General features: G+C 53.0%; 1 long non-coding RNA gene across 4 annotated transcripts; it reads right to left on the bottom strand.

Moving 5' to 3' along the window:
- Window positions 1-10,544: 10,544 nt before the first annotated feature.
- On the bottom strand, window positions 10,545-16,595 carry LOC112641090 (uncharacterized). Of its 4 annotated transcripts, none has more exons than XR_004816915.2 (4): window positions 16,246-16,589; window positions 14,144-15,423; window positions 13,427-13,673; window positions 10,545-11,905 (listed from the first exon to the last, which is right to left on the bottom strand). It is a non-coding gene; the product is annotated as an uncharacterized LOC112641090 (long non-coding RNA). The 4 variants fall into 4 exon arrangements; XR_003124492.3 differs by having other exon boundaries at window positions 14,227-15,423; window positions 16,246-16,586; XR_004816914.2 differs by having other exon boundaries at window positions 13,427-15,423; window positions 16,174-16,595.
- Between the last annotated feature and the right edge of the window lie 1,223 nt (window positions 16,596-17,818).

Here is a 17,818-nt window from a genome sequence, read left to right as displayed (position 1 = left end):
AATGCATCTCAGTGTGTTTCTCTTTGGGTTCATCTTATTTGAACCTGGACCTAGAGGTCTGTTTCTTTCTCCAGGTTAGGAAAATTTTTGGCCGTTATTTCTTCCAATAGCTGTTCTATTACTTTCTTTCTTTCTTCTCTTGTTGAGACCTCTGTAATTCAAATGTTATTCCATTTGATTCCTAGAGGTTCCTTAAGGTATCTTCACTTCTTTAATTGTATTCTTTGTTTCATTTTGCTGCTTTATCTTGGTTGTTCTCCATTGTTTTGTTTTCCAGCTTGCTGATATGTGTTTCTATTTTATCCATTCTGCTGTTGAACCCCTCTAGTATATTTTTCATTTCAGTTATAACTTCCATATAGTACTTTTTAAATATTTTCTCTTTGTTGAAGTTCTTGCTATGTCTACCATTCTTCTCTTGAGCTTGGTGAACATCTTTATGACTATTACTTTGAATTCTTTGTCAGGTAGGTTGCTCATCTCCATTAAGGTCTTTTTCCGGGGGATTTGCTTGTTTCTTGTTTCTTATGTTCGGAGGAACATATTCCTCCGTCTCTTCATTTTGTCTGTCTCTCTGTGTTTGTCTATTATGTATTAGGCAAAACGTCTACCTTTCTCAGTCTTGAAAGAGTGGTCTTGTGTAGGAGTTGTTCTGGGTGGCCCAGAAGTGCAATCTGCCCTGGCCAAGAGAGCTAGGCACTCTCTCGACATCCTGCAAGTGGGCTGTGTGTGTCTGCGGGTATGATTGGGCTATTGTTGCTGTGCAGGGAGGATGGGGCTCAGGGCACTCATCTGGCCTGGTTTCAGCTAGATTGCTGTGTGGGGTGGGCAGGGCTCTGAGCACTTGTCTGGTCTTTTGTGGCTCATCTGCTCCAGTAGGGTGTAGCTTGGGGCACTTGCCCATCCAGGATATAGCACAGGGTGGGCAGAGTATGCCTTCTGAAACTAGCAGGCAAGAGAAAAGTCAACAAAAAAGGCATCTGTCTGCTCCATTACTGGCAAGTAAGGATGAGATTGCAAAAATGGGGTCTCCCAGCACTTCCAACCCTGGATAAAGTTCCCACAGGTTCCTGCCTCTTTGGTAGCAGCTTTAAAATTAACAAGTGGGTTCCCTCACTGATATGCTAGGTGCCTTCCAATTTATTGCTTTTGTGCTGGGTCTCAGAGTGAGTGGGTTTGTATGCAAACCCCCCTTTTAAGAGCTAGCTCTGCGTTCCATATGGTTCTGATTCTTCCAGTCTTAATCCTCATTGATTTTTCAAAGCAAGATGTTTTGGGGGCTGTTCTTTGTGGTGCTAACTCCCAGAGTTGGGTGTCTCATATGGGGCAAAATCCCCCCACTCCTTGAGGGAGAGTTTTGTATTTTGGGATCTCTCCTGATCATGGGATCACTGACTCTGGGGTAAGGTCCTGGGCAAAGCCATGCCTGCCTCTCCTACTCTTCTAGATGAACTTCTTTAGTCCTTTGTCTTGGAGATCTATTCTCTTAGTTCTCAGGTCTTTTTCAGGAGAAAATTGTTCTGTATGTAGCTGTAAATTGGCTGTGTCCATAAGAGGAGGTGAATTTAGGGTCTTCCTACACAGCTATCCTGAACCCCCTCTGAAAATCATAATTTATTTTTAAAAGATTTTATTTATTTATTTTAGAGAGAGCGTATGTGTGAGTGAGGGGAAAGGGAAGGGAAAGGGAGAGGGAAAGAGAGAATCTCAAGTCAACTCCATACTGAGCATGGAACCTGACTCAAGGCTTGATCTTAGGACCCTAAAATCATGACCTGAGCTGAAATCAAGAGTCTGATGCTTAACTGACTGAGCCATCCAGCTGCCCCTGAAAGTCTTAATTTCTGGCTAAATTAAACATAGCAGACAACCTTTAACTGTCAACTCCTTCAGGGATGGCTTTGCTGCTTAGTCACTTTGCCCAAGGTCCGACCCCTTCCTGAAGTAACCCGTAGTCAATGAGTAGTCAATGCCTGTCATCTCTGCCCAGCGCCAGTAACTCTGAAGGTCATTCTAGCACTAGGGAACCTCTTGGCCTCATCTGAGGCTATCATCATCAGGCCTGCATTTGGCTTGAGTCCTCCTTCTGCATTTTCTGTTCCCTTCCCCTCTTTTTTTCAAGTGTTCATCCCTCAGATGCTCCTTAATAAATATCCTTCCCCCTAAACTCCATCAGAGTCCACTTTCCTGGGAATGAATCTGTGACGTAATGGCTCACCTAAGTGAAAGGTCTAGGGCTATCAAGCACAGCAGAAAGTTAAGCTAAATATGATATCTGCCCTCTCAAACTTTAATAGTCAAATGAAGGGGAGAGATCTTATATAATGGTGATACAGTAATCATGCTCAGATGGGAGGTACTAAGAAAAGAAGGTGGGGTGAGAGTTTATAATAGGTGACATGGCCTGAGGAGACCTCCCCAAGCAAGGGACCCATAAGGTGACTCTGTAGGATGAGTAGGGAGGTGCCAGGTTGGGGGACAGCCTATTGAGACCAAGGGGAGAACACATCATACGAAAGAGTTGTGTTTGGAGCAACAAAAAGGCCAGGGTAGCTGGAGCATAATGTAGCAAAACTTCAATGTGAGAAAAAGCTTCCTTTTATGGCTCCTTCCTTTCTTCACTTCAACCACTCACTTGGAATCCTCCATCTTCATGTTGCCTGCTGGGTGCCTGAGACTTCTCATTCTTAGTCTCTTTCTTTCTTTCTGCATAGATCTGCTTCTTTTCTGACCCTAACCCCCTTTCCTCTGCCCCCAAAGTTAATCTGTTCTACACCCTTTGGATCCCCTTGGACTTCTTCACTGAATCAAAAAAACAAAAAAGAATGACAATGTGTGCACCTTCTCAGATCATCTAGTTTCTTAGGATCTTTTGGAGCAATAATTTGGTTGCAGGTGTGTGGAAAGATTATGTAGAGAGAAAACGGTGGAGGTAGAGGCTGGAGCCAACTGGAGAAAGAAAAACCTTTGCTGAAATTCCATGCCAAAGGGGATTAGGTATAGGAGCCTGGTTCTGGCATGGGGGAGATGGACCAGAACCAGGAAACAGGTCAACCAGAGGCCTAATTATCAGAGTGCCGGAAAGTGGAGTGTGGGGGCAGAGTCAGCTGGAAGGTGGTTTATCTGTGGTTGAGTTGCTTTTTTATAGGAGCCAGCCCTACCCTGGCTCCACTTGGGAGCTGCAGCCTGAGGCCCTGCCTTGTCTGCAGGTGTGAGTAATGCTGAGAATGGCGGGTACATGGAAAAGGGGAACTCTCTGGAGCCAGGAACCACACCTGTCTACGTTTTTCAAAGCTTTATCACCTTTGCAATTTAAGCAGTTTCATTTCCACTGAGATTAAAAGTAAGCGTGAGCAATTAGATAAATTATGCCTGATTGAGTACTCCCTAAGGAAGTGTGAGAGAATAACCTTGAACTTCATCCCACCTATCAAATATCCTGGTCATAATTGCCTTCTTTGTATTTTTCTTAAGAGTTTTGAGGTGTTTTTTTGTTTATTTATGTATGCCAATGTTTTTGTATACTTAACATTTTTGTAAAGAATACATATGTTTTTGTAAAGATGCTTATATGTTTTTATCTGGCAACCATTCAATTCAATGACCTCTGCTCACCGTGATGTTTAGGTAGGAAATACTGGTTTTGCCTTTCCTTGTGCTGCAGGGCAAGACACCAGGGGTTTGTTTTCTCCCTGCACAGGTAGATCCTCCTGCCAGCAGCTCTCCATGCCTGTCCCGGCTTCCGTCACCTCCAACGTCTGTGACTCCTATTCATCCTTCAATGCCAGCTTCAGCGCAACTTTCTCTAGGGAGCCCTCTGACCTCCAGGGTCTCTGCTGGGTGCCCCCCCTTGGGCTTCTGTACCTTAGATGGAGTTTCTTCAGGGCAGTGTTTACCCTCTGTTGAAATCCTTGTCTGGCTCTTGTACCAGATCTGCACTTTTGAGACTGAGTTGCATCACTGATGGGCTGCGAAATAACATAGTGGGTCATGACCAGTATATTCAGGTTTTGTGGTCTTTATTGGGGGATTTTTTTTCTAGGTTGTATTGAAATAGTAATAAAACCATGTTTGCTACTTGGCTTTATTTTTTTAGTTCTTTTTTTGTATATTTTTTTATTGGAGTTCGATTTTTTACTTCTATGTAGCAAGTGAGTTTTGTTTCATAAAGCTTTTGTTTCATTCTGTGTATGCATGAATCTGCATGCACAATTGTGACTAAGACAGACATAGGCCTGGGCACTTTGGAGCACATGGTGTGAAGGAGTGTTTTTCTCCAGATTCTTAAAAGGTGACCTACAGTAAGAGAAACATTTTATATCATAACATTCTTACATGGTAAGAAACACATTTTATAATGTAAAATGTTTTATACTGCATACACACATGCATTCACAGTTTTCAAAGCATATGTATTGGACTTTGATATGTACACCTCGCATGAGGTAGCTATTTTTAACTCATTGTAGATGTGATGAAATGGGGATTGAGCAATTAAGTGAATTACAAAGGTCGTACCTCTGGTAGAAGTTGGAGCTCTGACCTTAAAGCCAGCATTCTGATCTAGTACTCTTTCTCACTCATGTAAATTTTTATGCACCTACACACAAAGTCAAGGTAGCATGAGCTCTAATAGCCTATCGATCTATATATATATATATATATGACTGTAATTTGTTATACATAATACATATTTTAAAGATTTTATTTATTCATGAGAGATACAGAGAGAGGCAGAGACGCAGGCAGAGGGAGAAGCAGACACCCCGCAGGTAGCCTGATGGGGGACTCGATCCCGGGACCCCGGGGTCACGCCCTGAGCCGAAGGCAGACGTTCAACCACTGAGCCACCCAGGTGCCCCTGTTGTCTGCAATATTGTTCAAGACTCTAACCGCACAGCGGTGGAGTGAGGTGATAGGCGCCAGCCCTGGCACTTGGGAAAGCAGCTTAGCAGATAAGGGCGTTCAGCAAATAGGGCTTTGCCAGTAGAGAGCCAGCGTTGTTACAAGTCCATTTTTTGTCCACCAAGAGAAGCTCATTATTTTGATTTCAGACTCGACTAATAGAAGTAGAATATGTAGGAGAGAAGTGATTATCTTGTTCTTTTTTAAGAGCTTTGTATTTAATCCTGGGCAGCACACTTCGAAACTAATGACAAAAGATAGATTGTTTTTAGGAGAAAATGCCCTGAGAGGTGAGAGGGCTCAGGGTCGGACCACAGGAGGATGGAAGTTTGGGACCTGAGGAGAGCCGACTGGAGGTGGGGGTGGAGTGGAGCGCTTCAGATACGTGATGGATTATCTGGGGTGGAGGGCTTGACTGACATCAGGTGGCCCCGAGGATGCCAACCGTGTGGGGACCGAGTCCCACGTGGCAAAATTGTGGTAGGCCTTTGTGGGGTTTGCCTGCAGGGGGTCTGGCTTTCTTTCTTGTCACAGACCCCACATCTTGTTCAGGGAATAGCTCCCTCTTACTCTAGGCCAACGTGGTCGTTTTGGCGGGCCAGCTCTCTTCCTTCGTCCAGGTGATCCCACGGCTCTGGCCTAAGGTGATCGGCATACCCCTTCCTCTCTAGCCACACTGATGGGTCTAAGAATCAGCTTGTGACTCAGAGCAGTTTGATGGGAAGCACGTTTTGAATTTCTATGAATTTGCTGGTAAAAATCTTCTCTGCTCACTGGATTCACAAGTGCATGCATACACCTATGGGGGAAGTCAACACAAAGGAGCATGCAGACCAAAGGGGTAATGCTACGCCCTAACTTTTTCATTCTGAGCCCCTGGAAGCAGCCATGCCTGACGTCCTCTAGATCGTTCAGTTAGGTGAGCCAACATGCCACAATTTTGTTCCCTGGTAAGTGGACTCAGATGGAGCCTGGGGTGTGGTATATTTATTGGAGAGTGTCCTGGGGATGAACACTTGAGGAAGGGGAGGGAGCAGAAGCCGCAGAGGGAGGACTCAAGCCAAACACAGGCCTTACAACAGCTTCGGCCATGCCCTGAGTTAGCACCCAGACACCTATACTCCAGCAGTGATTACTCATGGGCTTCGGGTTACCCCAGGAGAGCGTGGAGCAATCCCCGAAGGGGTTGAGGCTTAAAGGTTGCTGGCTGGCGGCTCTCCATCAGCTGGTGCTAAATGTCCTTCAGTGGAGGGGCATCTGGTTGGCACATGGAGAGTCCACCACACAATGTATTCCTTAATTACTCATTTTTTTTTTATAATGACCATTTCAGCTGGACTTTTCTGTCCCTGGCAGCTGAAGGAATCCTGACAGGCAAACAAGGAAACATTCTCTACAATCCAGAGCTGTCCGTATATGTACGGGGCTGCCTTGGCAGGGAGCAAGCTCCTCATCCTCAGAGGTGTTCAAGCAAAGGCTGGCAGGCCACTTTGGAAAGGAAGCCTCATGTGCTGGAGGGAAATCTGAGCTGCGTCAGCTTTCATTCTACGGTTCCTTGACTCCTGGTCCCTGAGGACAGGCTTGAAGAGATTCTGGTTACTTCTGGGCAGGGAACGTGGACATCACGTGGACGCATCCCATGGACATCAGAGCATCCCAGATCAAGTCTCATTGTGTCCTCTCCCTCCCAGCTGATTTCACTTGACTGTGGGCTTGGGAATTTGACTTGAGTTTGGAGATGAAGGGAGTGTTTCCTGGTTTGCTAAGGAAAGACACTTTTTTTGTCATTAGAAGGAATCCTAACTGACTTTCCCACAGACTGCTTTCACCTGCCATGCCCAGAAAGGCAGATGCCGTCCTCCGTTCATGTGATCTTGGGGCCTCTTGGTCAGGTTTTCGTCCCTCTATTTCTGCCTCTGAGTTCCTCCTGTCTCCTGGTCTCCAGCCTCTGACCTCTCCTGTCACTTTGCCGCTCCCCAAGTCGGCTTCCGCTGGCTGCTGTGAGGTCACCCGCCCTTTCGTGCCAAGGATCTCACACCTCGGCCTCATGCACCTGCCACGGGCCCAGGGTTGGATCTCCCCACTTGTGTCTGAGCCCTGGGCGTCCGGCCCTGGGCCTTGGGTGTCTGGCTCTTGCCCGTCTGGGGGATCCCCCTCTGCCTGCTTGGACTGCCTGTGATGTGGCTGTTTCTCCAGCCCGGAACCCCTGCCTCGGCGGAGTGCCTGCAGCCTGGGCAGGGCGGGTACGGGCACCTTGGTGCGGTGTGAGGAGAGGGCCCTGGACTCGGGGCCTGGAGGTTCAGAGTTTGAGCCCCGAAAGCCTCTGCCATCACACGGATCAGTCACCCCGTCTCTGAGCTCTCATGTCTTCACCTGCTTCCTGCTCACGAAGTCGCGGTAGGAATCCTCATAGTCCTCGCTACCCTTGACGGGGTTTTAGCACGTGTCAGGGCCTAAGCCTGGCACTTAATATTCCTCTTGATCCTCCTAACACAACGCTGTAGGGATGGATGGTGTTTTTATCCTGATGAGCAGATGAGCAAATGGAGGCCAGGGAGACTAAGTAATTTGCCCACGGTCACGCAGCAGGGCTAAAACTCCAACCCTGACTCTTGCCATCTACACCTTCACTGTAAAGTGAGGAACACAGAAATGCTTTCTAACAATGAGAAGGCTCTTCTGCACATCGGCACTTACCATTATTTTAAAATCATCCACGAATCTCTCCGGGTCTCAAAGGTGCAAGGACCGTCGACAGGGCTGGTGCTGACTGGTGCTGGCAAATCGCAGACAGAACCGTCTTGGGTTATCAGTTCTTTGCATCTCTAATTTCTTCGGCCTCAAGAATGTAGAGGGAGAAGACTCGGGGAAGACTCCCTATTACTGGAGATTCACTGGACACTTGAATGTGGAGCCTGATCCCAGGTCAGCTTTGAGGAAACAAAGCTTGGCTGCAATCAAAACGGCCAGTGTGTTTGCATCATGCAAATGTGCCTGTGGTGGCCTTTGCCCTCATCCTGCCCTGCAGTGTGGGGAGACACGGAGGGGCTGGGGGGTGGGGGACCCTAACCACCTGCACGCTGGCGGCAGCACTTTCTCAGGAACAGAAACAGATGCGAGGAGAAGTTGGTCCTACTGTGCGCTCAGAGGGGGCTGGAAAGATTCAGGCGATGTTGCGGGAGGTTGGCAAGTCCGAGCTGCTGCACCTGCTAGGGCGCTGGCCTAGCCAAACAGGTTCTGGGGCTTGGTGGCCCCAAAGAGAAGCTGCCCGGAAGTTGGGTGCTGCTGCTGCTCCCTCGCAGCGAAGGAAACCTGATTCAAAAGCCATATAACCCCTCAGGGAAGACAGCTCAAGGTGCGAAGGCCTCCTAGCTTGTCCTGAGAACCTCGGCACCAAGAACCACAAACAGCAAAGTTAACAGGTCAATTTGTACGCAAAGGTCAATCCTGAGGCATCTGGAATCTTTAAATTACAGGACTACATTGTCTCGGTTCTGCTGTAGCCTAGACACTGTTAACCTTTTCCTACTGTGATTTTTAGGTTTCTCCTCTAGAAATTGGTTGTATTTAATACACACAAGTCTTCAATTTCCCAAAGAAAAATCCATTAAAAAGAAAACAACGTCCCAGTCTGGGCAGGTTCTGCAGCCGCGAAGTGCGGGGCGGATGCCAGGTGGTGGCGCCAGAGGGGCCGCGGCAGGAGGGCCTGGCTGCTGTCGACCTAACCTTAAACCTAACCCTAACCCTAACCCTAACCCCTAACCCCTAACCCTAACCCTAACCCTAACCCTAACCCTAACCCCTAACCCCTAACCCCTAACCCTAACCCTAACCCTAACCCCTAACCCCTAACCCTAACCCTAACCCTAACCCTAACCCTAACCCTAATCCTAACCCCTAACCCTAACCCTAACCCAGAGACCCAGGACCTTCAGTGTCCGTGGGCCAGGCCCTCATGTGCAGCCAGGCTTTGTCCACAGTGACCCAGAGTCTGGGAGGGCGAGCAGGGCCCGCCTGCTGCGGAGGCCACGCAGCTTCTCTCCGGGAAGACCCCAGCGGGCGAGCGGCTGCCCCTGCCCTGCTCACCTGCCTTGCTCGGCCCGGCGGACCCAGGGCTCCCCCCACACCCCCCACTCACACACTGTCTCCTCCTCTGCCTCTAGGGATGGCCTGTGTCCCTGGCGCCCACGGGCCTTCCCGGGTGGCCCCTCCCGCCCTCTGGGTCCCCACGGCGAGCACCCTCATCTGCTCAGGGCAGCGCAGCCTGCAGGTGGAACAGAAGGCCAGACGCCGCGTGTGTCCCCGAGGCCGGGCCGCAGCAAGGCTGGGGAACTTCAGCCTCGTGAGCCCGTCACAGCCCGGGGTCGGGCCTTCGTCACCCTCACTGCGCGGGAACCAAGGGACGCCTTGCAGGCCCGTGCACCGAGGCCCCGCAGCGGCCAGGGCCCCCCGGAATTTGGGCCCGCACGGCCTGCCACCAGGACCTCCCCGCCCTTGACCCCAGAGCAGAAGCCCTCGCCCCCAGTTGTGTGTTAGAATCTGAAGAACTTTTAAAAAGACCAAAAAAAAAAAAAAACAAAAAACAAACCCAGAGATTGTCACAGCCAAGGGAAGCCTAAGGGGACAAGATAGCTAAAGGTGCTGTACTAGGTGGGATCTTGGCACAGGAAAGCGACGTTAGGAAAAAACTATGGAAATTTAAACAAAGCATGAACTTTAGTTAATATCGATGCATGAAAATTGGTCTATTAATTGTGACAAATGCACCATACTGATGTCAGATGTTCACAGTAGTGAAACTACGTGTGGTGTAGACAGCAACTCGCTCGACGACCCTCATAGTAATTCTGTAAGTCTAAATCTGTTTTAAAATAAAAAGTCTAGTGGCGCCCGGGTTGCTCAGCAGAGAGCGTCTGCCTCCGGCTCAGGGCGTGACCCTGGGGTCCCGGATCGAGTCCCGCGTCGGGCTCCCTGCAGGGAGCCTGCTCCTCCCTCTGCCATGTCTCTGCCTCCCTCTCTGTGTCTCTCATGAATAAATAAATAAATAATAACAAAATAAAATAAAAAGCCTATTTAAAAAACCCCCACAAAGCCTGGGCCCTATGTCAGAGCAATTAAATGAAAGCGGAGACCCCCTGGAGGTGAGGGCCAGGCATCGGCACCTCTTCAACAGCCCCCAGCGGTGCAAGGCTCCTGGGGGCCGAGCACTGTCCCCCCCTCCCCGGGGGCCTCAGGCCGCAGGAGCGCTGGCTCCTCGTCCTACTCGTTGCTGTTCTAGCGCGGAGCTCGGAGTGGGGCCCAGGTTACACGTTCCCTACGTGTTTGATGAGTGAACCAATGAATGTTAACCTCTCTCAGTTCAACCTGACGTGACCAGCTCTGCAGAGACAAGATGCTGTCGGGCAGCGCCTGTGTCCCGAGGGCTTCGGGGCGGTCTGGACGTTGCAGCCGCTGGAGGAGACGCCTGCCCTCGGGCAGGCATCGCCCTGACCCGCGGAGACCAAGGGAGGCGGGAAAAGGAAGCAGACTCGGAAGTGGCCACTTTGCGAGCTGCAGACCCAGAGGAGACCTCAGTAAAGAGGAGTGGATTGAAGAGTTTTTTCTTTTTTAAAAGATTTTATTTATTTATCCATGAGGGACACAGAGAGAGAGGCAGAGACACAGGCAGAGGGAGAGGCAGGCTCCATGCAGGGAGCCTGATGCGGGACTCGATCCCGGGACCCCGGGGTCACACCCTGGGCTGAAGGCAGATGCTTCACCGCTGAGCCCCCGGGCGCCCCTGAAGAGTTTTGCTTTTGCTGGTTTTCTACAAGATGTATTTCCTGTCATCCAAGGTCCACCTTGCCCTAGCTAAAGTCCCCTGCAGAAAGGGTGGGAACCTAGGCTGTGGGGACGTGAGCGGCTGGGGCCCGGGCGGGGTCCTGGCCTGGGGCTGGGGGACAGAGGCCGCGTCGGGTTTGGAGGGAGCGGGGCTCCTCCTGGATCTGCGGGGGCCGGTGCGGCCTTCACGGGAAGGGTTACAGCTCCCACTGGGCTGCCCTAATTCTGCGCCGGGAGCTTCTCTCAGGGCTTCACTTGCTGGAGGGTCTGTTCACGTTCACAGGCTCCTCCTGAATGATTCTCCATGTCTCCCTCCCGTCTTGTTGGGGATGAAATGAGGCCTAGAGGGAGGTAACCTACCCCAGGTCACATCAGGAGGAAGTGGTAGGACCAGAATCCAGCACCTGTAACCCGGCTCAGAGCGTGTCCCGCTCCCCGCCACCCCACGGCTGGCAAGGGGCACACCGCCTAGCTTTGCAGGAAAAGCACCGACTTCAGAACCGGGCCAAGCGAGGATCCAACCTGGCTCTGCGACCCTGGATGTGGCACTTAACCCTCCCAGGCCCCCTTTTCTCAACTGTAAAGCGAAGCTCCCAGCCGGGTTGCTCCGAGGGTTAAGTGAGATCGTGTATTTAGCCTTTCTCATCTCCTTTCTCCGTTCCCAAGCTTATCTCCTTCTCATCCCCTGTTCCCATTTAGCATTCACATTTCTTTATCTTTTCAAAGCAAGGGAAGAAAAGCAGAGGTTTTCCAAGTCTTGATCTATTCTTCTGATGGGGCAAAAACTCAACTCTCTCTAATGGAGCTGAATTATCGGAAATATACCCCTGTGCGTGTTTATGTTCGTGTTTATACAGGTGCCCGTCTGACCACGTGTGCGTGTGACCGAGTGTGCGTGAGGATGAACGGCTAGGTAGGCATAGATATAGATCCAGCTTTACCGGCTATAAAAGATCCTTGCTGGTGTGGCCTGGTGGAAAAAGGCAGTCACCCAGTGGTGTCATGAGCCTAAGGTAGAAGACAGTGGGGCGAGATCCATAATTTCAACAGGGCTCCAAAGGTGGGGAGTGTTCAGTTTGGCTGAAGGAGTTAGAGCGGGCTTCTCAGAGGAGGTGACACCGCGTTGGAGGGGCAGGAGTTGGTGAGGCAGAGGGCACCAGCCTACGACATGGAGAAGACTCTAGAAGGAAATAGAAAGGACACATTGAAAAAAAAAAAAAAAAGAAAGAAAGGACACATTGTGGAACTGTGGGTCACTGCGTCTGCGGGAGATGAGGTCCCCTGCAACATGGGGGTGAACCTGGGCCCTGACGCTAAGTGCATGTGTCATTTCCTTGGATCACCTGGATGACGTACGTTAGTACACCCATTTACAGAGGGAAGTAACGTTCAGGGACTTCAAGTCACCTGCCCTAAAGTCCATAGTTAAGAAACGAGAGGCCCCGGTACCCCCTGGTCTTCCACACCGACCGCAGGCGGGCGAGGGAGCAGGCTGATGTGGAAAGCAGGGCCAAGAAAACAGGAGGACTGAGCTTTAGTGCTAAGTGGCCTTGACGGTCCACAGAGGTGTTACGGGTTTAGGGGAGATGACGCATTTTCAAGTGCTTTAACTGGGAAGGCACCGCAGATGCTGATGCACCAGAACGCAGGGCAGGAAGTCACCTCCGCCTAAGTTTTGAGAGAGCATCTAGCACAGTGTGCAGACCAGGGGCTTCCCTGGGAGACTGGGGAGTGCTGAAGTGTATGGACGGCGGCATCAGGCAGGCCTGAGTCCAGCTCTTGTTCTCTTTACATTCGCTGGCTTCGTGGCTGTGGGCACACCCCTTCCCTGGGCCCCGGGTCCCTTACCACTGAAAAGGGGGGCTGCACCCAGGGGGCCCCAGGGCCACACGGTCCCATCCCGGGTCTGCCCTCCCCAGATGTCGCAGCTGGGCTCAGGGTCACCTTCGAGATGGCCTCCAGGGACCCCACAGAGAGCTCCCCAATCTTGGGAAAGGAAATATAACTTAAAAAAGGAAAACCTTGATTGAACTGTTCGGTTATAAATATGGTTTATGGAAAAATCCAGATGATACTGAAAAATATAAAGTCCATACATAAAATGTAGAGGATGCAGAAACAATATAAGAATGAATATAAAGTTTGTCTAGACCTAGATGCTACTAATTGTTTGGTATGTGTTACTAAACATTTTTTTTTAATTTTTTTAAATTTTTATTTATTTATGATAGTCACACAGAGAGAGAGAGAGAGGCAGAGACACAGGCAGAGGGAGAAGCAGGCTCCATGCACCGGGAGCCCGATGTGGGATTCGATCCCGGGTCTCCAGGATCGTGCCCTGGGCCAAAGGCAGGCGCCAAACCGCTGCGCCACCCAGGGATCCCTTACTAAACATTTTTAATAAGAATAAATATATGTAAATCAGTATTTAAAAATCTTCTTTTGTATAATCTTCTCTGTCATTAGTTAAATATAATATAAATGATACTCTTTGCATGTAGAAACTGCTTTTTAAAAATTCTAGTTGGATTCCTTTAACTGATCAAAAATGTTATTGAAAAATTAGTTGAGCATTTTTGATGTCAGTACCACCTGTTTCTGTGTTAATGATTTGCCAAATAGCAAGTAATAAGCCTGTTAGGTTGTGTCACGAATTATTCTTAATAAATCTTTGCAACTTTCTGAAAAATCAGATACAAACCTGGTCAGTTAACCTTGACTTTACATCTTTAGCATTGAGGTGTTGCTGACCTCAATACTTTATGAAAAGCTCGTTCTCGCGACGATGCTCTCTTTACTAAGAGAAGCCGGTCCGGGACAGCGCTTTGGGGAAGGCCGTGTCTGCTCCATCAGCCAGCAGAGCCAAGCTGTCCATGTCCGTCTAAAACCTCCTGTCGGCGGCTGGAATTCTGCAGCTGTCTTCCCTTCGTGCCGTGAGCGATCGGCTCCTGCAATCCAAGAATAGTGCAGTGGGTGAGGGGGCCACGTCCCTGGTGGGTGAGGCTCCGGAGCGCGGCCGCCCACGCCGCAGGTAAGGCCACGGGAAGCCGGACGAGGCCTTGGCTGCCCGAGCTCCTGCTCCCAGCGGTGCGAGTCTGGTCGGGGGAACCCAGGCTCTGCTGTGACGACAATCCCGCCCCCGTCTCACGAGCTTCGCGTATGAGCACGTGTCGCCCACTCGGTACCCTGGTTGCCAGGTGGGCCCTGCTCGTCTAGTCGCTCGGGGACCCGGAGGGACAGAAGCTTCATTTCACCTTCACCGTGTGCTTCGAGGACAGGAGGCAAGTTCTTCAAGCTCCCATCCCGCTGAGCTCCAGGCAACTTCTACCAACACTTTATGGTGTCAAATAGGTCACTAGGCTACATCTAATTCCAAAGGGGCAGAGAAGAGGGACCCTGCCACCCCCCGGACATTTACCCCTAAAGCCGACCGTGTGAGCTCCGGCAAGTCGGCTGCCCTCTGTCCGCCTCAGCTTCAGGGTCTGTAAGAAGGAGGGTTACCTGGCCCCGTATCCCGAGATCCATTCGTCAGGCCGCCTGTCGGTGAGGGCCGCGGTGTCCGCGTAGAGCCCCGCTCCAGGCCCGGCCGAGTGGGCCTCATCCCGGCTGAGTCCCGCCCTCCCTACGACGTGGGGCGAGGTATTCAGCGTCCTCTGGACCCCGGTTTCCTGATCTGTAAATGGAGATGATAATGGAGCTGGTGTGCAGACAGCGTCCGTGTTATACGGGTTACGCAGGGCCAGCAAGGTGCCAGAACAGTCCCGGGCGTATCCGAGGTGTCCTGTGCTTGTTGGTCTCATACTGATCCACCCTGAAGCCACTTCTTCAGTGAATATTCACTCCGAATCTTCCTAGTTAGCTGTGAAAGCTCTTACGAGGACTGAAGGGCAAGCAGGTGGCAATCTACGTTGCAGATGGCGGGGTCCCCACGGGAAGTATAAGGGGAGGAGGTAGTGTTTCTGGAGGGTTGAGTTTCTGCTTCCAACGACTGAGCACCGACTGTGTGCCCGGCTCTATACTGAATGCTTCCACGGCGACCCAAAGAGGTGGTCCTCCACATGAGGAAACTGGGGCTTCAGGAGGTTAGGGACATGCCCCAGGTCCCACAGGGGGTGAGGGGTGGGGCCTTGGAAGCACAGGGTGCAGGCCAGGGTGCAGTTAGACTTGCATGGAAGCCTTTGTTCGTCCCCCTGAGCATGTTGTCAAGGATCGTCCGCTCGTCCTTTCACCCGCTCACCTCCCTCCTAGACTGGAAGTCCCTCAAAGGCAGAAGGGGTTGCCCTTAATTCTCGGGGCCTCTACGTTCCTCCACCAACCAGTGACACCACAGGGTGACCGTTAGGGGGAAGAGAAGGAAGAGAGAAGGAAGCAAAGGTTGGAGTCTTGGATTTAGATCCCCGCGGCGGCCTGATGATCTCCAGAACGTCACCTCGTCTCCTGAGACTTTCGCTTCTGGACCTGACTCTGCTGTACACGACTTTCCGTCCAAAACGGCTTCACAGCCCCGTCTCCCAACACTCACGATGTTCTGGACACTTGTTGACTCGGAGCTACCAGCACACTCAAGGGTGCTTATTATCAGTTTAGGCCACTTGGCTTGTCTTCGCCTCACTTCAAAGTCAGGGAAGGAAAGATACCATCCAAGACATTTACGCGTCTTTCTTCACCAGGGCGAGAAGATTCCATTTGCCTCAGGTTCTGCCAAAGAAGGAGCACAGGGTGAGAAGAGGGACGGGACTCCGCGGAGCCCCTGGGGCGCAGGAGCCGCACCGTGTGCCCAGGAGAAACCCCTTGGACCAGGGTGCTCCGGGGAGGCAGGGCCCGCCCAACCTCTGGCAACCAAGCCCCGGCGACAGGCTCGCGGGGTCCTGCCCGTGGGCTGCCCACGCGGTGGGCACAGGCTGCGCCCGACCTCCCGCAGCGCCGGCCTGCGGAAAACACGCGGGGAGCAGAGGCGGCCGCGGCCCACAAGTGGGCACGGGGTGGGGTGTGCAGAGCTGAGGGGGGCAGCTGGGGAGCAGCGGGGGAAGAACCTGGAGCCCTGGCCTGCCGGGCCCTGCACCCCCGCCCCTGCCGCCCGCACTCACTATGGTGCCGACTGCTCGGGGCACCCCTGGGCTCCCTTACCGCCAGGAGCCCGGAAGGACTGGCACCCCCCCGCCCTGCCACGTCAGGGCCTCTGGCCGCCGCCCGCTGCCGAGCCTCCACCACAGGCCCCGCTGAGCTGCAAGCCCCTCCCAAGGCTCCCAGGCCCTGTGTCGGGGCGGGGGGCAGGGGGTACCACGCGGCCTCCCCATGCCTTCGTTGGGATCTGTGCTCACCTCGGGCCCTGCACCCATCCCAGGGCCCCACACCCACCTCAGGCCCTGCACCCACCTCGGGCCCCGCTCCCAGCTCGGGCCCTGCACCCATCTCAGGCTCTGCACCCGTCTCGGGCCCCACACCCACCTCGGGCCCTGTGCCCATCTCAGGGCCTGTGCCCATCTCAGGCCCCGCACCCATCTCAGGCCCTGCGCCCACCTCGGGGCCGAGCCTCCACAGCCGCCTGCCCGCCTCACACACGCGGCTGCTGACCCCGCGATCTTCCCATAGACCTTCCACGGCCCCGGCTCCAGGGCTGAGCCCCGGGCCCCAGTCGATGGCCACAGCACACGGTCACGGGAAGTGTCCGAACCCCCGGGGTGCTTGGGAACACCCAGCTGCCTTCCTTAGCTTTGGCGCACCTCTCGACCCCCGAGGCTGTGAGGTCCCGCCCGGGAGCCGCCCCTGAAAGCACCGAGGGGCCTGGGACCCGAAGGCGGGGCCTGCGTCCGGTGCTGTATCCTGCGGAAAGCTTGCGCCGGCCCAGAGCATCCGTCCAACTTCCATCTGGTACCAAGTCCCTTAAAGGAGCAGGGACCTGGGTTGGGCACCCGTGAGAGAAGAGCCCACAGTTAACACTATGGAGGCAGACCAGGCCTCAAAATTTGGCCCCGCTGCTTTGGGGCTGTGTGACCATGGGCCGGAGCCTCAGCCTCTCTGGGCCTTGCTTTCCTGTGTGTCCTCAGTCAAACCGCTAGGGTTGGTTGTGAGGATTAAATGAGATACTATATATGCCCGGCAGAGTGCCTACACCGCACAGGCGCTCAGCAGGGAGAGCTAGCCTCAAGTGGACAGTTGCGTCCAGGACATTCTGGGAGCTCGGGGCGTCAGGACCCCGGCTTGGCTGCGGGGGATGTAGGGAGCGAGAAACTGCCCCTTTGAGGAGCTCAGACAGAGCACCAGTCAATGGGCAAAATGCGGTGAGGGAGACGTCACGGCCGGAACATATAAAGGGTGTTAGGAGAGTGGGAACCAGAAGGCTCAGCGAGGTGCCCGAGGGGAGCAGGACGGTGCCGGGGGAAGGGAGCAGGGCCCGGAGAGCAGCGAAGGGACACGGGGGCAACCAGAAGGGCACCCTCGGTGGGGGCTCCCGGCGCCCAAGAGGAGCGTGAAAGGCCTCAGGGAGGCAAAGCACCTGGGACGGGACTCGGGCCGGATGTAGGACAGCTGGGTTCAAGGTTGATGTCCCTCCCCTTCCAGCCATTGACAGTCGGCGAGGCCTTGCCCTCAGAGATGTCACTCCCCATCAGTAGGACACGGAGGGAACCCTCGCTCCTGAACGCTGCCGCGCTTGTGCAGACTCGGGTGTCTGTGCAGCCGTGCCCCTTGGGCTCTGCAGGGCCCCCCGTGACCCAGGTCCTCCAAGGGCATCGTGGGAGCCTCCTCAGCAGGGCGCTCACTGTGTGAGTCATGTGTGTCCTTGCCATCCCTCCTCCGGCAGGTCGGGAGCACGCTCCCCTCTCTGCGGCCCTGGGCCGAGGGGCTGGTTCACACTGGCACGGGCATGACCCCCTCTGAGTCTCACTCAGCGGAGAAGCTAAGCGCGGTCGTGGTCTTGTACATGTGTCCCGGATGAGGGGCTTCCCAACGCCCAGGAGACCCTGGCAAACCTGCACGGCTTGGCCACCCAGCAGACGGCCGAGCTGGGCTGCAGGCCTGTGGCTGAGCTGGAATCTCATCCGGGCCTGTCCGCCTTAGCACCCCAGCTCTTAGCCTCTGCACGGGAACTCAA

Source organism: Canis lupus, chromosome 6 (assembly GCF_003254725.2).
Source record: "Canis lupus dingo isolate Sandy chromosome 6, ASM325472v2, whole genome shotgun sequence".
NCBI classification, from domain to species: domain Eukaryota; kingdom Metazoa; phylum Chordata; class Mammalia; order Carnivora; family Canidae; genus Canis; species Canis lupus.
The sequence above is the reverse complement of the archived record's forward strand: the minus strand, read 5'-3'. Positions and strand labels throughout refer to the sequence as shown.